The sequence below is a fragment of the Zingiber officinale genome, chromosome 8A, assembly GCF_018446385.1.
Source record: "Zingiber officinale cultivar Zhangliang chromosome 8A, Zo_v1.1, whole genome shotgun sequence".
Classification (NCBI taxonomy): Eukaryota; Viridiplantae; Streptophyta; class Magnoliopsida; order Zingiberales; family Zingiberaceae; genus Zingiber; species Zingiber officinale.
This window is the reverse complement of record NC_056000.1, coordinates 117,925,529-117,947,833: the sequence shown is the minus strand read 5'-3', so window position 1 is coordinate 117,947,833 and position 22,305 is coordinate 117,925,529.

Below are 22,305 nucleotides of genomic sequence, written 5' to 3'. Positions count from 1 at the left end.
CTAATAGAGAAAAGCATAAGATCAAAATGATAACTAGTGATAGCTCGCCAGAAAAAGTCATCTCTCCATTCTCTCAGAGTGTATTGGATGACCCGCTTCCTAAGCGATATCAAAATTTCAAATTGGCGAGTACACTAGAACAACATATCCAGAAGATCATCTATTAAAATTTGAGAATGTAGCATTATTACAACAATTTTCTGATGGGGTGAAATGTCGGATGTTTCTTACTACCCTCGGAGGAGCCGCACAACGCTGGTTTAAAATACTGCAGAGAAGTCTATTCAAAAATTCAAAGACTTCAAGAAAGTTTTTCTACACCATTTTTCCAACAACAAGAGGTATCATAAGACTCCTTGGAGTCTATTTTCAATTAAGCAAGCATTCAAAGAGTCCATCCGAGCTTACATCAAAAGGTTCAATCAGGTAGCTATTGATGTACCTAATGCTACCACTGAAATATTAGTAAGCGCTTTCTCTCAGGGTTTAAATGTTAATGATTTCTTTAAAGATTTAGTGAGAAATCCTCCTGTTAATTTTGATTCCTTGATTGAGCGTGCTACCGAATTCATTAATGTGGAAGAAACTCAAGCCGCCCGTAGGAAGGAGAATGTTACCTCTTCTCCTATCCAGGTTAAGGAGAAAGCTCCAGCCCCTGTTCCTCCACCAAGAGGGCCTAGAGCAACTCATCCACCTCACCGTCAACCAGAATATCGTCCACAGGCTGTACAACATGTGGAGATACAGCCAGAGGCACCAAGGAGATGGTGTACTTATCATAAAACTAGCAGTCATCATACTGAAGATTGTTTTGTTTTAAGAAATAAATGAGCTAATAGGGAGCGTTATCAGAGGCAAAATTATTATCGGCAGCAGTACCCTAGACAGCAAAGTCCGCTCAAGTTGGAATATCGCCCGGTCGAGTCTCGGCAGGATGCATTGCCCACCCCGGCCGGTACAAGTCAAGTATCAGAAAAAGCTCCTTCTGAAGCCATGACAACTCGACAAGAAGAAAACAGGAGTAATGCAGTTCGGGGCAATATTAATATGATTGCAGGCGGGCCCACTGATGGGGATTCTAATAGGGCTAGGAAAGCACATGCCCGAAGACTAGAAATTCATGTTGTAGGGTGTAGCATGGAGTGAGCAGCCGGTCCCGAAATAAGTTTTGGACCTAGAGATCTCGAGGGGGTAGAAATACCCCATGATGATGCCCTAATCATTAAAGTAGTGATAGCCAACTACGCTATTTCTCGTACCTTCATAGACACGGGCAGTTCTGTCAATATTATATTCAAGAAGGCTTTTGATCAACTACAGATTGACCCGAGTGAACTTCAACAGATGGTCACTCCCCTATATGGATTCACGGGCAATGAAGTGCAACCGCTGGGACAAATAAAGTTGGCCATATCTCTAGGAGAGGAGCCTTTGATGAGAATAAGGAGATCTTATTTCATGGTGGTAGACGCTCCATCCTCTTATAATGTGATATTGGGTCAACCTGCCTTGAACGAGTTTAGGGCGGTCGTTTCTACTTTTTGTCAGAAAATTAAATTTCCCGTTGATGACCAAATTGGGGAGGTGCGAGGTGATCAGAAGACAGCCCGAAAATGTTATGTAGAAATAGTTCGGGCCGAAGCTAACACTGCCCGAAAGATTCAAAGAATGGAAGTTAATGCCATTCAGGAGAAGCAGCATGTTCTGGTTTATGAAGAAAAGGAAGAAGTTCAGATCCAGACCGGTCGGCCTAAAGCTACTACGTATATTGCGGCTGACCTTGATCCCACTCTGAAAGCCGAATTGATACAATGCCTAAAGAAGAAGAATGACGTATTTGCCTAGACGCCTAAAGAAGTCTCGGGCGTTTCTCCTACAGTCATGGAGCATTCCTTACATGTCTTCTCAGATGCCTGCCCGGTCATGCAAAGAAAGAGGAATTTTAGTGCGGAACAGAACCAAATCATCAAAGAAGAGATAACTAAACTTATGGAGGCTGATTACATCAGGGAAGTACAATTTCCTAGCTGGTTAGCTAATGTGGTGTTAGTCTCTAAGCCAGGAAACAAATGACGAGTATGCATTAATTTCTGAGATCTCAACAAGGATTGCCCAAAAGATTATTATCCATTACCCAGGATCAATCAACTGGTAGACTTCACTGCTGGATGTGAGTACATTTTTATGCTAGACGCTTATCAAGGCTATCATCAGGTTTGTTGGAGTGTATACTAAAAGCCTAGCTTTTGTATAAGCATTTATAAGAATCACATTGGTCAAGTGTCTACATTTATATATACCAAATGTAGATGTTCAATTAAGTTATATTGTAGATAACATAGTGTGTGGTGTCACACACAGAAGATCGTGTTATCGGTTCTTTATAAATTAAAAATAGTAGCTCACGACCAAGATGGAAAGGAACAAACCATTGGAAGGTCATAGTGTAATTAGGTATTAGTTTATCTTAATTATATAATTACACTAGTACACTTAGAGTGTATTAAGTAGGACCATTTAGAGGTCGTTTCTTTTATACTAACTTTATAAAGGAACAAAGACCTCAGTTATTATGGAAGTGTGTGCTCTTAATTCTAATATAATAACAAGCACATATATTTGATATTTATTTCTTTAATTTATCAATGGGTGATATTTAGTTCGATAAATCAATAAGCCCGATAAGTTGGGAAATGATATCACTTATAGTGTGTGTTATTGATTATAGAAGGAAACTATGTCCTAGTGATCTAGGTTGATAATGTCCCTAAGAGGAGCTCATAAGGATTGTCATGTTAAACCTTGCAGGTGGACTTAGTCCGACATGACGATAAGGTTGAGTGGTACTACTCTTGGACTAAGATATTAATTAAATGAGTTGTCAGTAACTCACTTAATTAGTGGGCATTCGACATCTTAAACACAGGGAGACTAACACACTCATAATAAGAAGGAGCCCAAAATGTAATTTGGGATTGGTGCGGTAGTTCAATAATAGTTCTTTAGTGGAATGAATTATTATTGATGAAATTAAGTTATGTGTTCGGAGCGAACACGGGATGCTTAATTTCATCGGGAGACCAAAATCAATTCCTCCTCTAGGTCCCTATCGTAGCCTCTTGTATATAGAGATTTATACCCACCACATACCCACCTTCTTACCCAACCAATAGGGGCCGGCCAAGCCAAGCTTGAAGCTCAAGCTTAGGGCCGGCCAAGCCTAAAGGTTGAGCCTTAAGGTGGTCGGCCAATAGCTTGGAGCCCAAGCTTAGGTGGCCGGCCACATCATATTAAAAAGGTTTTTTTTTATTAAAATTATTTCTTATGTGGATATCATGGTTTTAAAAGAGAGTTTAAAATTTAAATATTTCCTTTTATAAGTTTCTACAAAAGATTAAGAAAAGATTTGAAATCTTTCTTTATTTGTAGATTGAAAGGTATATTTTAATTTTGAGAAAACTTTCCTTTTTAACCATGTTCAAAAGAGAGTTTAAAAATTAAATATTCTCTTTTATAAGTTTCTACAAAAGATTAAGAAAAGATTTGATATCTTTCCTTATTTGTAGATTAAAAGAGATTTTAATTTTTAGAGATAACTTTCTTTTTATCCACATGTTTAAAAGAAAGATTTTAATTTATAAAATTTCCTTTTTATAATCCACCATGAAGGGAAAAATTATTGGAGAAATTTTTATAAATTTTCGGAGATAAATTAGGAAGTTTTAATTCTTGTGTTAATTAAAACTTTCCTTGTTTTGGAGATTAGTGGCCGGCCATTATTTTAATGAGAAGAAAATTGTTTTTTAATTAAAATAAATTTTCCTTTTCATGGAAAAAGAATTAAGGAAGTTTTTATTAAAATTTCCTTAGTTGCCAAGACCAAGGATTATAAAAGAGGGGATAGAGATGCCTTCATGGGTGAACGACTCTATTATTCTTCTCCTCTCTTTTTTCTTCCTTGGTGTGGCCGACCCCTCCTCTTTTCTCTCCTCTCCTTATTGTGGCCGAATCTTCCTTATTGGTGGAGTTGCTTTGGTGGCCGGATCAAGCAAGGAGAAGAAGGAGAGAAAGGAAGCCTAGTCTCTAGCATCCCTTGGAGCTTGGTGGTGGCCGAACCTCTTCATCCTTGGAGGAGTTATTGGTGGCCGAAACCTAGAAGGAAGAAGAAGGTGCTTGGTGGTTCTCATCTCGGAACATCGTTGCCTACACAACGTCCGAGGTTAGAAGAGGAATACGGTAGAAGATCAAGAGGTTATTTTTGCTTACAAAGAAAGGTATAACTAGTAATTGTTTTCCGCATCATACTAGTTTTTCTTTGTATAAGTTATTTATGGAAATACCAAACACAAGAGGCATATGATTCTAGAGTTTTCGAAATAGTTTTTTTTTTAGTTTGTGTTTTCTTCTTTTTCGAATTTGTGATTCGATTGTTCTTTTTGGTTAACCTAGAGTTATTTAAAGAAATAAATATTAACTTTCCTTAAAAGGCTTTGCCTAGGCGGTGGTGGTTGCTCTCATATCCAAGAAAGTCATGTGCCTCGCCATGCAGTCCTGGAAGTCAATTTTAGAAATTAGTATTTATGGAATTAATAACTTAGGTAGATTTGAATCAATAGTGTTAAGTTCCGCTTGCGATTCAAATCTAAACTATTAAGAACAGATAAGTTAAATTTGGAATCAAGGATGTTAAGTTCCATTTGTGATTCCTAATTTAACTTCTAAAGAACACAATAGGTTATTTAAGGAAAGGTTTGACACTTGTACAAAAATTTTTGTACAGTGAAACTGGTACGTTTTCCCTGGACTAACCAACAAGGTTCCCTTAGTTAAAGAAGATCAAGAAAAGGTCAGTTTCATAACATCTGAAGATACTTATTGTTATAATGTTATGCCCTTCGAATTAAAAAATGCAGGAGCGACTTATCAAAGGCTTATGAATAAGGTTTTCCAGAAGTAGATAGGGAGAAATATGGAAGTATATGTTGATGATATCTTAATTAAATCTCTTCAAGCTGTTGATCTGTGCAGGGATGTAGAGGAGACCTGCAAGACATTAAGACAATATGGGCTCAAATTAAATCCGAGCAAATGTTTATTCGGAGCGAAAGGGGAAAAATTCCTGGGGTATATGGTGTCCGAACGGGGAATAGAAGCCAACTCGAGCAAAGTCAAGGCACTTCAAAACATGGAGCCGCCGCGTAACATGAGAGAAGCTCAAAGACTGACCGGCCGGATTACAGCCTTGTTTAGGTTCATTTCTAGGTCGACCGATCGTAGCTTCCATTTCTTTAAAATACTCAGAAAGGCCAATAAATTTCAGTGGAATAAGGAATGTGATAAGGCTTTCCAAGAGTTAAAAGATTATTTGTCTACTCTCCCTGTATTAGCTAAGCATATAGTAGGAGAGACTCTTTGGGTCTATCTGTCGGCTAATGAAAATGTCGTGGGCTCTGTATTAGTCAGACAAGAAGGAAAAGAACAACAACCTGTATATTTTTCTAGCTATTTATTAAAAGGAGCTGAGTATAGATATACTACACTAGAGAAATTGGCTTATGCACTAGTATTGACCGCTCGGAGGTTGCACCCATATCTCTTAGCACATGAAATTATTGTATTAACCAACAGTACTCTCGGACGGGTGTTACTCAACCCAGAGGCATCAGGTCGGCTGATCAAATGGACCACTGAACTTGGTGAATATGACATACAATATCAACCCCGCTCAGCCATCAAGGCACAAGCTCTAGCAGATTTCATTATAGAAGTTCAAGGCCCTGAGGAAGAAAACATCTGGAAAGTTTATGTAGATGGCACCTCAACTAGACAGGGCAGCGGAATTGGTATTCTTCTTATATCTCCAAGAGAAGACAGACTTCAACTCTCTATCAGATTGAATTACAGAGCTACTAACAATGAAGCAGAATATGAAGCTTTGATAGCTGGATTGCAAGCCGCTCGGCATATAGGGGCAGCTCGAGTACTCATTTATTCTGATTCTCAATTAGCAGCCCAACAACTATCAGGTAATTTTTGAAATTAATAATGACAGGCTCAAGCTATATGTTGAGACATTCGATAAGTTGAAGTCCCAGTTTCAAGAAGTAAATATACAAAAAGTTCCTCGAGCTGAGAATCATGTAGCAAATGAATTGGCCAAGCTGGCCTCTGCTATAGTGCCATGGAGTCTAGATCGGCCAGTAGAACAAACTCTGATAATATCTTGTATCAAAAGACAAGCTGACGCAGAAATTCAAGGTGATTGGAGAGCTCAAATCATATTGTATCTACAGCAAGGTACTCTTCCGAGTAATACAGAACAAGCAAGGGTATTTAAGAAGAGAGTTGCTCAGTACACTATGGTAGGAGAACAATTATATAAAAGAGCTTTTTCTAGACCTTTGCTCAAGTGTATCAGCACGGAAGATATACGATGCACGGAAGATATACAATTTATTCTACAGGAAGTGCATCAAGGTTCATGTGGTAGTCATATAGGAGGGAGATCCTTGGCCCGTAAAATCTTATTAGCAGGGTATTTCTGGCCTACTTTACACGAAGATGCCAACAAGTTGGTAAGAACTTGTATGTCTTGCCAAAAACATCAAAATATTTCGCATCATCCCACACAGTTGTTGAAAACCTCTATAGTCTCATGTCCCTTCGATCAATGGGGCATGGACATAGTAGGCCCATTTCCTATGGTGGCTGCACAAAGAAGGTTTTTATTGGTAGCAGTGGATTATTTTTCCAAATGGGTAGAAGCAGAACCACTTGCCCGGATTACTGAAGATGCAGTTATTAAATTTCTGTGGAAAAATATCATATGCAGATTTGGCATTCCTCATAAATTAGTCTCTGATAATGGAAGGTAATTTCAAGGAGATAGAATTTTAGCTTGGTGCAAAAGTTATGGTATTACTCAAGCCTTTACCTCTTTGGCTTATCCGCAAAGTAATGGTCAAGCGGAAGTAACCAATAGAGAAATTATAATGGATTTAAAAACCAAACTGGATCATGTCGGAGGTAGCTGGGTAGATGAATTACCCAGCGTTCTTTGGGCATATCGTACTACACCTCGAGAAGCTACAGGAATCACGCCCTTTCAATTAGTCTATGGGGGAGAAGCAATAATTCCCATTAAGGTGGGAATAGAATCTGATAGAAGACAATTATATGATGCAGACAATGAGGGTTGACGACTCATGGAGCTGGATTTGATAGAGGAAATTAGAGATAAAGCTGCTGCTCGTCTCGTATCATACCGACAACGAATGAGACAAAATTACAACAAAAGGGTCATCCCCAGATTTTTCCAAGTAGGAGATTTAGTATGGAAGCGTATCAAACCTGTCGAGCATGTCAGTAAGTTGCCACCACAATGGGGAGGACCCTACAAAGTGGTGGAAAAGCTCGTATTAGGCTCATATTATCTCCAAGATACTGAAGGAAGAATTCTGGAACGTCCCTGGAGTGCCAATCATTTACAACCTTATCGGACTTAACAAGACCATGCAACTTAAGAATATGTCAGAAGGAACAAATCATAATTATCTGAAGTAAGTTCCCGATGAAAAGAAGACAAGTATTCTTACAGTTCATGTACTACATTTCTTTCAATAAATGCAATGCAAGGCAAATATCGCCACAAAAATAAATGTGGTGCATATAGATTGATAAGTATTGGCAGAACTTTTATAATCTCTTTTCGAGCAATCAACAGTGGGAAATCTTAAAGACCTATTCAGCTCCCTTAATAAAAATCCAGAAAAAGGTCAGTACAAACATCATAAATTGGTATAATAATATAGTCGATCGGGAAATCTCATGAAGTAACTCGGACGGGTATTCATGGGAGGAACCGGAGACTTTAAACCATCACAGAACATAGTCGATCGGGAAACTCATGAAGTAACTCGGGCGGGTCTTCATGGGAGGAACTGGAGACTTTAAACCATCACAGAACATAGTCGATCGGGAAATATCATGAAGTAACTCAGACGGGTCTTCATGGGAAGAACCGGAGACTTTAAATCATCACAGAAAGTAGTCGATCGGGAAATTTCATGAAGTAACTCGGACGGGTCTTCATGGGAGGAACCGGAGACTTTAAACCATCACAGAACGTAGTCGATCAGGAAATCTCATGAAGTAACTCGGACGGGTCTTCATGGGAGGAACCGGAGACTTTAAACCATCACAGAACATAGTCGATCAAGAAATCTCATGAAGTAACTCGGACGGGTCTTCATGGGAGGAACCGGAGACTTTAAACCATCACAGAACATAGTCGATCGGGAAATATCATGAAGTAACTCGGGCGGGTCTTCATGGGAGGAACTGGAGACTTTAAACCACCACAGAACATAGTCGATCGGGAAATCTCATGAAGTAACTTGGACGGGTCTTCATGGGAAGAACCGGAGACTTTAAACCATCACAGAACGTAGTCGATCGGGAAATCTCATGAAGTAACTCGGACGGGTCTTCATGGGAGGAACCGAAGACTTTAAACCATCACAGAACGTAGTCGATCAGGAAATCTCATGAAGTATCTCGGACGGGTCTTCATGGGAGGAACCGGAGACTTTAAACCATCACAGAACATAGTCGATCGGGAAATCTCATGAAGTAACTCGGACGGGTCTTCATGGGAGGAACCGGAGACTTTAAACCATCACAGAACATAGTCGATCAAGAAATCTCATGAAGTAACTCGGACGGGTCTTCATGGGAGGAACCGGAGACTTTAAACCATCACAGAACATAGTAGATCGGGAAATCTCATGAAGTAACTCGGATGGGTCTTCATGGGAGGAACTGGAGACTTCAAAGCCTAATCAACCGGGATTATATTGGCATGGTAAATACAAAGTTATATGGATTTATTCACAAAATCGGTTGACATTTTACACTGGATTAGAAGCCAGGGTTCAAGAGGAATTCTATGCATATGGAACATTTTCTATCTGGAGGCTCATTCATATGGAAATCTTTATTTAAAAATCGCCCAGAGTATCAAACTCAGCTCGGAACTCAGGTGTTTCACACAGTTCCTTATTTAAAATCACTCGGGATTATTCATTCTTTTGAAATATGGAGCACACTAGATATTATCTGCAGAAGGATTCATCAAGACAAGGTTTAACTTCAAGAGATGGACAAGGAATTCTCGAATAAAACTTATACTTGTTGGTGCGGGAAGCATCCGACGATCGAACCTTAGTTTTGATAATGGCAAAGGATTCAAAGTTAAGTTAGTGTGTGATCTAACATGTTTGAATAAGTGTTTCAGGAAAGTCCTAGCTGCGGTTAGGCAGGTGAAAAACCCTAAGGGGTGGTAACCTTAGGTCCTAGGGGGCGGTAACCCTAGGTGGAGGAAAATCCTAAGGGGTGGTAACCTTAGGTCCTAGGGGGCGGTAACCCTAGGTGAGGGAAAACCCTAAGGGGCGGCAACCTTAGGTCCTAGGGGGCGGTAACCCTAGGTGGAGGAAAACCCTAAGGGGCGGCAACCTTAGGTCCTACGGGGTGGTAACCCTAGGTGGAGAAAAATCCTAGGGGGCGGTAACCCTAGGTCTTAGGGGGTGGTAACCCTAGGCGAAAAGTCCAGTCGGTCTGGAGGACCGGACTGGCATCAGGTAATCTCTCCTGAAGGGAGTAGGTGAGGACGCGTTCCCCGTAGAGGGAACAGTAGGCGTCAGGTCGACCTAGGGTTTCCGGTTGGGAATCCGAAGTCAGACTCGGACATTCCGTAGGCTGTCAGTTATTCCTTACTGTGTTTTATCAGATTCTAACACTGTCTTGCAGGGGATTTTTCTCGGACTAACCTGCTGGAAAAAGGTGGTCCGGGCGCCCGGAACAGGTCCGGGCGCCCGGGACCAAATGTTATCCCTGCCGCGACTTCGCCACGTGGAGCATCCTGGTTGGTTGGCCACGTCACACTCTAGGCGCCCGGAAGGGGTCCAGGCGCCCAGAAGGTCATATAAAAAGAGGGTCAAGGGTGCAGCCAAAGATCATCAATTGCTAAGCTATCTTCTGTGAAGTGCTGCCAATGATACGATCTTGACGTGCTACTACTCGACGTCGACAACCCAAAGCTCAGACTCTTCAATCTTGTGTTGTCGGTATTAGTTCTTTTATTACACTGATTGTAATTCAAATTGTAATCTTTTCGATATATAGTTGTTTCCCACCGAAAGCGGTCAAGGACCGTGGGCCTTCGAGTAGGAGTCGCCATAGGCTCCGAACGAAGTAAAACGCCTGCGTCTCTGTGTGTTTTATTTTACTTTCCGCTGTGTTTCTATTCTGTGTTTTAAATCGTTAAAAAATAGCCACGAGCGCTATTCCCCCCCCCCCCCCCCCCTCTAGCACTTTCGATCCATCAATTGGTATCAGAGCGGGGTCATTTTGAATCGGTGCAACCACCATTCAAAATATCTTTTCGTGGTATTTTTTCGGAGTCGATTAGAATTTAGCCTCATAGCTATATTCTAATTCTCTTTTCCCTCGAATCGGTTTTTCTCGGAATTGGTGCAACACCACCCGAGTTCGTGATTCATTTTTTTCTTCCGCACTACTAAGCCAGGACCAAGTCCTGGGACATTTTTTTGTGGTTGTTTTTTCGCTTTAGGTAAAACTGAAATGGCCCTTCAAGAAGGCTATAGTACTGCCCGCCCTCTGCTATTCACCGGAGACGACTTCGGGTACTGGAAAAGTCGGATGGAGGCATATCTCCAGACTCACTTTGAAGTCTGGATGATTGTCAAAACCGGATTCGAGCGACCATCTGACAGCGCCGGCAAACCACTACCGTACGAGGACTGGTATGCATCTTCGATCAAGAAAGTGGAAGCTAATGCCAAGGCAACCTGCACCCTCCAGTGTGGCCTATCAAAAGAAGAACTCAACCGCGTCGGCCCCTTCAACAGCGCCAAATAATTATGGGAGAAGCTAATTGAACTTCACGAAGGGACATCCGACACCAAAGTAAGTAAAAGAGACTTAATTTTTAATAAATTATTTAACATCAAATTGCAGGAAGGTGAAACAGCCGCCCAACTCCATGCCCGGATTCAAGATCTGCTCAATGGTCTTCATGCGATTGGACAAAAGGTAGACAACTGGGACATCATAAGGTATTCTCTAAATGCCTTTCCAAGGAACACCTTGTGGGCATCCATGGTAGATGCCTACAAGGTCTCCAAGGACTTGTCTACCATTAAATTAGATGAACTATTTGCAGAATTCGAACTTCACGAACAGACTAATGCACGTCCGACCGAGAAAGGGTTGGCTTTGGTTGCAGGAACATGTTGGTTGCTACTCGGAAAACCTAGAGGTTCCACTGTACAAAAATTTTATACAAAGATCTGAACCTTTTCCTAGATACCATGTGTTCTTTTAAATTAAATTTTGGATCGCCTGCGGAACTTAACACGTTTGATCCAAAACTTAATCTATTTGTTCTTTTAGGTTTTGACTTGGATCTCCTGCGGAACTTTACACGTTTGATCCAAATCACCTAAGTTATTAATTCCATTAAATATTAATTTCCATAATTGGTTCCCAGTACTGACGTGGCGAGGCACATGGCCTTCTTGGATATGGGAGCAACCACCACCGACTAGACAAAACCTTTTATAGAAAGCTAATATTTAATTTCCTAAAATAACTTTAGGTTAACCGAAAGGAACAATCAAATCACAAGGAAAAGAAAAACAAAAGAACACTATATCGAAAACAAATTCGAAACACTAAAATCGTATGCCTCTTGTATTTGGTATTATTTCCAAAAATAACTAGTATGATGCGGAAAGGAAAAATACTAATTATACCTTTTAGAAAGACCTCTTGATCTTCTACCGTATTCCTCTTCTAACCTCGGACGTTGTGTGGGCAACGATCTTTCGAGATGAGAACCACCAACAACCTTCTTCTTCCTTACAAGTTTCGGCCATCAAAACTTCTCTTAGGATGAAGAGGTTCGACCACCACCACCATGCTCCAAGGGATGCTAGAAACAAAACTTTCTTTCTCTCCTTCTTCTCTAGACTTGATCCGGCCACCATATAAATCTCCACAAGAGGATGAGGTTCGGCCATCAAAGAGAAGAGAGGAGGAGAGGATGGCCGGCCATACCAAGGAAGAAAAAGAGAGAGGAAAAATAATAGAATTCTTGTCATGAAGGCACCTCTACCCCCTCTTTTATAATCCTTGGTCTTGGCAAATAAGGAAATTTTAATAAAAACTTCCTTAATTCCTTTGCCATGAAAAATAAATTTAATTGATATAAAATCAATTTCTCTTTTATTAATCAACATGGCCGGCCACAATAATCTAAGCAAAGGAAATTTAATTCAATCAAGAATTAAAACCTTCCTAATTTGTTTCCGGAAATTTTAAAAATAAAATTTCTCTAACAATTTATCCCTTCATGGTGATTTGTAAAAAAAGAAACTTATAAATTAAAATCACTCTTTAAACATATGGATATTTATAAACAAGGAAAACTTAAAATCTTTCCTTTAAAAATAAATCTCCATGACAAGAAAGATTTTAATTAAAACTTATTCTCCTCTTAATTCCATGTTGACACATCATCAAACTTCTCATGTTGATTTAAATTTGCAAGCAAAACCAAACGTGAACAGAACTTATCACGTTTGACTTAATTGCCAAGCAAAATCGTGAACAAAGCTTTCTCACGTTTTAAGTAATTCATGTTGACTTAATTGCCAAGCATAAAATCGTGAATTGCTTCTCATGTTGATAAGCAACACCAACATAAGTTGATGTTTTGTTCACGTTGATTTCAACAATGTGAAGCTTACTTAGATAGCAACATCAACTACATGAATTAGAAGATGGGCTTAGATGGATATAAGATTTTATATAGAGGCTACGATAGGGATCGAGAGGAGGAATTGGTTTTGGTCTCCCGATAAAATTAAGCATCCCGTGTTCGCCCCGAACACACAACTTAATTTTATCAATGATAATTCATTCCACTAGAGAACTATCATTGAACTACCGCACCAATCCCAAATTACATTTTTGGGCTCCTTCTTATCATGAGTGTGTTAGTCTCCCTGTGTTTAAGATAACAAATGTCCACTAATTAAGTAAGTTACTGACAACTTGCTTAATTAATATCTAGCTCCAAGAGTAGTACCACTCAACTTCATCATCATGTCGGACTAAGTCCACCTGCAGGGTTTAACATGACAATCCTTATGAGCTCCTCTTGGGGACATTCTCAACCTAGATTACTAGGACACAGTTTCCTTCTATAATCAACAACACACACTATAAGTGATATCATTTCCCAACTTATCGGGCTTATTGATTCATCGAACTAAATCTCACCCATTGATAAATTAAAGAAATAAATATCAAATATATGTGCTTGTTATTATATTAGGATTAAGAGCATACACTTGCATAATAACTGAGGTCTTTGTTCCTTCATAAAGTCAGTATAAAAGGAACGACCTCAAATGGTCCTACTCAATACACTCTAAGTGTACTAGTGTAATTATATAGTTAAGATAAACTAATACCTAATTACACTACGACCTTCCAATGGTTTGTTCTTTTCCATTTTGGTCGTGAGCTACTGTTTATAATTTATAAGGTACTGATAACATGATCTTCTGTGTGTGACACCACACACCATGTTATCTACAATATAAATTAATTGAACAACTACATTTATCATAAATGTAGTCATTTGACCAATGTGATTCTTATTTCTAGATAAATGTTTATACCAAAAGCTAGGCTTTTAGTATACACTCTAACAATCTCCCACTTATACTAAAAGACTAAGCTGCCATATCTGCTGCCATACATCTGATTCCCATCCCTTCAACATGCCCATCAAAAGCTATTGCCTTAAGGACCTTAGTGAAAGGATCTATAGGTCATCACCTGATGCAATCTAGGCGGCAACAACTTCTCCTCGTTTATACGATTCCTCGTATTGGGTGGTACTTGCGCTCTATTGTGTTTACTTGCCTTATAGACTTATGGTTTCTTCGAGTTTGCTACTGCACCAACATTATTACAATAAATTGTAATAATTTTGGAAAAACCAGAAATCATATCTAAGTCTATCTTGAGGTTATTGAGTCATTCAGCTTTTATGGCTACCTCAGAGGCTTGCCATATACTAAGCTTCTATGGTGGAGTCCAGAAAAACACCTATGCTTATCACTCTTCCATAGTTATGACTTTACCTCTCTAAAGTAAACACAAAACCCCGAGGTTGACTTATTATTGTCCCTATCTGATTGGAAGTCAAAATTCATGCAACCCACAAGGACTAAATTAACTGCCTTGTAAGCTAGCATATAATCTCTAGTGCCTCTAAGGTACTACAATATATGCTTTACTGCAGTCCTTAGGGTTACTTGATATCTGCTAACTATGCCCTTGGCAATCTGATTTCGATCTCGTGCATACATTAGCGACAGCCGTAGTATAAAGAACCGCCTTTATTTCCTTTATCTCCTTTGATGTCTCGAGACATATCTTTAGATAAAGTTACTCCATCAAAAGGTAAGAAACCTTTCTTGAGTTTTGTATGCTTAAACGAGCAAGGATTTTCCGATATATGAAGCTTGGGATAAGTAAAATATTCTTTTCTTGCGATCCCTTATTATTTTGATCTCAAGAATATATACATTCTCCCAAGTCCTTTATATCGAATTGTTTGGACAACCATACCCTTACTTCTGACAACATTTTGATATTGTTTCCAACTACCAAAATGTTATCTAAGTATAGTACAAGAAATACCATCACGTTTCCATCACATCTTTTGTATACACAAGACTTATCCGGTTACTAAATCCATAGATCCGGATTACTTTGATAAACCGGATGTTCCAAGACCTTGAAGCTTTGCCTCAGTCCATAGACCGATTGAGCTTACACAAGATGCTCTTAGCCCTTTGCAATGAACCCTTCGGTTGCTTTATATGGATGTTTTCTTCAAGACTTCCATTAAGGAATCTTGTCTTGACATCCACTTGCCAAATAGATAAAAGAATCGGGATAAACTTAAGCATGGCTACCAGTGAAAAAGTTTCCTTTTCATCTAGCCTTCTTTGAAAGTTTCTACCTTCCGGTCTCCTCTTTTTCTAATATAGACCTTTTTACACCCAAAGGCTTTTATACCATTTGGTGGTTCTATAAGCTTCCAGATTTTATTAGAATACATATATTCTAATTCTGTTATTCATTACTCTTTGCCAAGATATTGCATCTTTATCTTGGAGTGTTTCGTCATATGTCCGGAGATCAGGTTCATGTCCTCCAGGGATCGAGTCCAAAAACTCTCCCAAAACATGAATCTTTTTAGGTTGCCTAACAACCCTCCCACTACGATGAGGCACTTTCTGCAATTGTGTATCATTTGTGATACGTGTTGCAGTTTCCTTGTGGTATCTCATCTTGTACAGTTGGTACTAGATTAGACATGTCTTTTATTATTTCCGTAAGAACAAATTTACTTATGGGCACTTGGTTTATTACATAGTCCTTTTCTAAAAATCAGTCATTGATACTATCAATGACCTTCTGATTTTTAAGACTATAAACCTACTTTCATTTCTCTAGGATAACTCACAAACAATTGAATTCCTGTCCAACTTATTATTGTCTCTCTTCAGCATATGTGCTGGACTACCCGAGCCCGAATATGCTTCAAAATAGGCTTACGGCTATTCAACAATTCTATATGAGTAGAGAGTTCTGACTTTAGAAGGTACTATGTTCACTTCCGTTTCCAGAGTATATCCTTAAAATGAATTTGGTAATTTTCTAAATAACTCATCATTAATCTACTTATTTCCATAAGAGCCTTATACCTTCCTTTTTCTACACCATTCTGTTGGGGTATACCAAGTGTTGTTAGTTGGGATTGAATCCCTACTTCCGATAAGTGACTCCTAAATTCTCCCAAAAAAGGTACTTGCCACTACGATCTCACCGTAGTGTCTTGATACGTTTACTTTGACGTTTCTCTACATCAGCCTCGTACTTCTTTGAACTAATCAAAGCACTTAGACTTGCGCCACATCAAGTAAATATATCCGTATCTCAAATAGTTGTCTATAAAATAGACGAGATATTTGAAAATACCTTTTGTCTGGATAGTCATAGGATCACACAAATCAGAATGAACCAATTCCTATATATCTTTGGCTCCATACCCCTTAGACTTAAAAGCTCCTTGGTTATTTTCCTTCCAAGTAAGACTCGCAGGTTGGAAAGATTTCCACTACTAATGAACCCAAAAGTGTAACGACCACCCTTCTTACTACTACTCTCTAAGGGCGACCATTACCTAACTCCTACTCTACTTACTAGTGTCACTTATGCTATTATTAGCGACACTTAGATTTATCACGGTTCAGAGAAATTCCTACCGAAAAATTTCGGCAGAGCCTCCCCTGTACCGGTGACCAAATCTATAATACACAAGATATATACACAGCCACATGCGGCTGGATCACAATTTATTCACAACCACGCAGTAATAAATCATATCATAATCAAAAACTAATCTAGCAACATGAACTAAACTCAAGCTCCCAGAATGAAACATAATAAGCTACAATGCACATCAAACTCAATCATAAACTCATAATTTCATAACAGAAATAAGGAAAATGAACTAGACATAAACTCTAAATAAATAAGTCTTGCTAGTCCCCTCTGGACCTCTCCATAGTTCAGTCACCACACACATCCATCATCACCACCACCCTGTCGCCTCCCTTCATATCTTAGCTTTTCCTTTATCTGCAGTAGGAGGAAAGAAAACAAGATCTATAAGCGCTTAGTAAGTACTAATCTATCTCACAAAACTCGAAATGCATAAATGAAATGCATAAGTGCTGAAACTGAAATAATAAAGCTATCTGCATGTGCTCATGGTATACAGAAAATGAACGGAATACAAATCATACTCAGTATCAAGCAGGATAACAAGAAACTAACAATGTAAACTTAGAATCAAAGAAACTAACCATTCTTATTTATTCTAAGCTTGGAACTTATTTCATTTCTTGTATCCTTGTGTTAGAAATTAATCTTTTAATTTCTATCTTTTACTTTCTTCTTCTTTCTTTCTTCCTTCTTACTTAACTTTTCTTTTCTTTGGGTTTTCTTTTCTTTCTTCCTTCTTACTTAACTTTTCTTTTTTTTTTTTGGGCCCAGGCCTAGTACCAACTCATGCGCGTTCCCTAATAGATTGGGGTTGCGAGCCACCAATCCTAAAAGAGCAGACCTCGGTCTACCAGGGCCAAGACCTCGGAAATGGTCACCTGGATTTGTTTAACGACAAGCTCTTGGATGTCGGGTACTAGCCTCTTGCTTTACTTACTTGTTATCTCTTTTTAACTAGACTTTAGTCTTTTTCTTGACTCATACTTCTCATACTCTTTTATTAGAGTTTATTAGAGTCCTGTAAATGTATTTAACAGGTATAAGATTACAATTAACTAAGCATGCTATATACAAATACACTAGGGAAATCAGTTTGAACCCTCTAGCATGTTATAAAACCAAATCAAGGAGAGTGACTTTGAACTTACTAATCATGCCATATAATAGAGCAAAGGAAGGTGATTTTAGGCTTTCTAAACATGCTGTAAAAATAGATTTAACTACTAGGCACGCAATGGAATCAAGTTAAGCATACTGTGAAGATCAAGCTGTGAAAGTTAAACACATTCAACTACTGCTCATGCTTAAATCTATAGCAAAGAAATAGTACATGAAGTCCGATCATGCATGTTCAATAGCAAAGGGAAAACTAAACAATACTACTCAAGTTTCACTAATAGAAAAATTAGCAATCTGCTCATTGGAATAAAACTCTACTGCTGTGAAAAGAAGTTTTCATGCCCGGTTGCTGGAAATAAACAAGTTTAGGGCTGCATATCAAAAGAATACCACTCCTACTTAGTAACCCAGCAAGAAGAAGAGTCTAAAGCTGATCTAAAATCTAGGGGCTGTTCTTGTTTGGATCTTAGCAAGAAATCTGCAGCTGAAATGCTAAACTAACCACGAAAGTATCTAACTAATTCATGCTCATTGCTTGGCAACAAAACTAAATCCCAAGAATACATATACATAATCCGGAAATGGCATCTCCACAAAGCATGGAAGAATTGAAGAATTCAACCTACCTAGCACTACACGGCACATAACATCTTATGTTCATTGTGACAGCAAGGAGAGAAAATTGAGCAACGACACTAACCATGGCAATTCCACACAACCAGGAACAAAACTTAAGAAATCTCCTCCTTCTATTTCCCCAACCCTTCTCTTACGGCAGTATCATCGAACAAAAACCCCAATCCTTTCTCAAAGAGCTCACGGCAGAAATCAAAAGACTTCAAAATCCATACAACTTCAATTCCGAAAGCCAAGACATCAAAGCAATACTCGGAACTACTCCTACTACAGGTGAGTAGTACTTACCACGGTTTGCTTGCACTTACAACCGAAGGAGAGGAAGAGGCTTCTAGGGTTTTCGGCAGTGACTCCAAACTCGAGATTTGAACCCTTCCTTGTGTCCACGAGCTCTCTTCGACAAGGAGACTTCGAATCAGTGAAGAACCCACGGTGAGAAGTGCTCGCCGGCCGCCGAAGATGAAGCCTTAGCTTCGTTTTCGCCCGAGAGGGATCGCCGTCGCGAGAGGAAGAGAGGAAAGTTAGGTTTTGGGAAAAGGTTTCGGGTTATGGTAAAACACTTAAGCTTTCCTTTAAATCTAGGGTTTCCATTATAACTATACTTTATATCCAATTCTCTCCATATTAGGTTGACAAAGTCCGTGTAGCTCAGCTGGTTTGGGCCGGTTTTGCTTAAAGCCCAGCTCATGGGTTCGAATCCCAGCCGCGCACTTTTATTCCCCTTTTATTCAAAACGCTCTAACTATAGCTTAAATATATTCCACCTCCTATATAATTAACAAAGCTTTTGTAGACCGGTTGGTTTGCTGCGCTTTGGCTAAGTCAAGGCTCGCGGATTCGAGTCTCGGCTGCCACTATTTTCCTTCTTATTTATTCTTATTCCTAACTACTACTTATATACATATTGCTCCATATACAACTAACAAAAACTCGCTAGCTTAGTTGGTCAGGCCGGTTTTGGCTTGGGTCAGTCTGACCCGAGGTCCCGGGTTCAAACCTCACTTCCAACGCTTTTTGCCTAAACTTCTTTGGTTTTGTAAAAATGCTAAACGACCTCCAAAAATTACGCAAAAATACTCTAAAAATTTATAAAAATCTCTAGAATATTTTAAAAGCATTTTCAAATATCTTTATGGACATTTGAAACTCAGAATAGGGAAAATTGGGTCGTTACAATCCCCCATACCTTATAAAAAGTTCGTCCTCGAACTTAGAATAGCTCTGGATACTTCTGTCTCATACTGTCCTCCCGCTCCCAAGTGATTTCCTCGTGCTTCTGGTTCTGCCAGACGACCTTCACTAGTGGTACTTCTTTGTTTCTCAATCTCTTGACTGCTCTGTCCACTATCTGTGTAGGTCTACTCTCATAACTAAGATCCTCTTGGATCTGCACTAACTGAGGCTGAATCACTTGGGTCGGGTCGTGGAGACACTTCTTTAGCATGGAGACATGAAATACATTGTGTATTGCTGACATGTCTGGTGGCAAGTCCAACTTGTAAGCTACTTTCCCAATCATCTCTATGATCGGGTAAGGTCCTACATAGCGAGGACTTAATTTGCCCTTCTTGCCAAATCTCATCACTCCCTTCATAGGAGCGACCTTGAGGAAAACTGAATCTCCTACTTGGAATTCCAATGGCCTACGGCGTGTGTCAGCATAACTCTTCTGTCTGCTCTGGGCAGTCTCAATTCTCTGTCTGATTTTCTGGATCACTTGAGTGGTCTCATCTATCAGCTCTGTCTGAATTCCCAGCTCCACTTCCATCTCTTTTCTCTCTCCTGCTTCTTGCCAGCATATGGGTGATCTGCATTTCCTGCCATATAGTGCCTCATAAGGTGCCATCTTGATGGTGGCCTGATAACTATTGTTGTAAGCGAATTCAGCTAAGCACAAATACTTGCACCAACTTCCTTTGAAATCTAGCGCACAAGCTCTGAGCATGTCCTCTAAAATCTGATTCACTCGCTCTGTCTGTCCATCAGTCTGCGGATGGAAAGCTGTGCTGAACTTGAGTTTGGTGCCTAGTGCATTCTGAACGCACTCCCAAAAGTGTGAGGTGAAGCGCCCATCTCTATCAGAAACGATAGATTTAGGAACTCCATGAAGTCTGATTACCTCTTTAACATATAGCTAGGCCAACTGCTCTATGGAGTGGTACACCTTGATGGCTAGGAAATGAGCAGACTTGGTCAATCGGTCTACTATTACCCATATCGCATCATATCCATTGGTGGTTCTTGGAAGACCTGTTATGAAGTCCATGGAAATGTCTTCTCATTTCCATTCTGGTATTGGAAGAGGCTGAAGAACTCCTCCTGGTCTCTGGTGTTCTGCTTTGACTCTCTGGCATGTCAAGCAGGTACTAACGTACTTAGCTACATCTCTTTTGAGTCCTGACCACCAAAACCTCTGTTTCACATCTTGGTACATCTTGGAAGAACCAGGATGCATGGAATATGGTGTACTGTGATCTTCCTCTAAGATCTTCTTTCTCAGTTCTTCATCATTGGGCACGCAAATGCGACTCCCCTAATAAAGAATTCCGCTATCTGTCACTCTAAACTCTGAGTTGTCTTCTTTCTGTATCCCTTGCTTGATCTTCTGGATGTCCGGATCTTCACTTTGCTTTCTCTGTATCTCCACAAGCAGTGTAGACTCTAAGGTCAATGTAGAGAGCTGTCCTTCGATAATTTCAAGCCCAAAATCTGACAACTCCTTCTGCAGTGGCAGGGCTAGTGATGACAAAGACATCAGTGATGCACTAGATTTTCTGCTGAGTGCATCTGCCACTTTGTTAGCTTTGCCTGGGTGGTAGAGAATTTCACGTCGTAATCTTTGACCAACTCCAGCCACCTGTGCTGTGTTTAAGTCCTTCGGTGAAGAAGTACTTAAGACTACGATGATCTGTGAAAATTCTACATGGACTCCATACAAATAATGTCGCCGAGTTTAAGTGCAAAAACTACATTTGCCATCTCGATCATGAGTAGGGTAGTTCTTCTCATAGTCTTTGAGTTGTCCGAAGCATAAGCTATGACCTTTCCTTCTTGCATGAGTACTGACTCCTAAACCCATCTTGGAAGCATCATCGTAGATGTCGAAACTCTTGTCGCTCTGTGGAGCAGTCGAATGGGAGCACCGATCAATCTCTTCTTTAGCTCTTGGAAGCTCTGCTCACATTTATCGACCATTCGAATCTCTTGTTCTTTCCGTGAAGGCCGTTAGCGGAGAAGCTATCTGGAAAAATCCTCCACGAACTTCTGTAGTACCGCTAGACCAAGGAAGCTTGATCTCTCTAGCGTTCTTGGGTCTACTCCAGTTGTTGACCGCTTCCACTTTGGCTGGATCCACTTGAATACCTTCTTTAGAGATAATGTGACCTAAAAACGCCACCTGATTTAACCAGAACTCGCACTTTGAGAATTTAGCATAAAGCTGCTTCTGCTGAAGAGTCTGCAGTACTATCCTCAAGTGTGTGTCATGCTCCTCTGGGGTCCTTGAATAGACCAGAATGTCATCGATGAATACAATGACAAATTTGTCAAGATATTCTCTGAACACTCTGTTCATTAGGTCCATGAAGGTTGCAGGTGCATTAGTCACACCAAAAGGCATGACTACGAACTCGTAGTGTCCGTATCTGGTCCTGAAAGCTGTTCTGGGTATATCACATTCCTTCATTTTCAACTGATGGTACTCAGAGCACAGGTCTATTTTAGAGAACACTATTGCCCTTTTTAGCTGATCATATAGATCATCTATTTTGGAATGAGAGTACATGTCCCTAACTGCTACTTTGCTCAGCGCTCTAAAATCTATGCACATTAGCATGGATCCGTCTTTCTTCTTAACGAACAACTCTGGAGTTTCCCGGGATGAATGACTAGGGCGGATAAAACCCTTGTCAAGTAACTCCTGAAATTGTTCTTGTAGTTCTTTCAGCTCTGCTGGAGACATTCGGTACGGAGCTTTTGAAATTGGACTGGTACTAGTAACCATTCAATCTCAAACTCCACTTCTCTATTGAGAGGTAGTCCAGGTAGCCTTTCTGAAAATACCTTTGGATACTCACAGACCACCTGAATATCTTC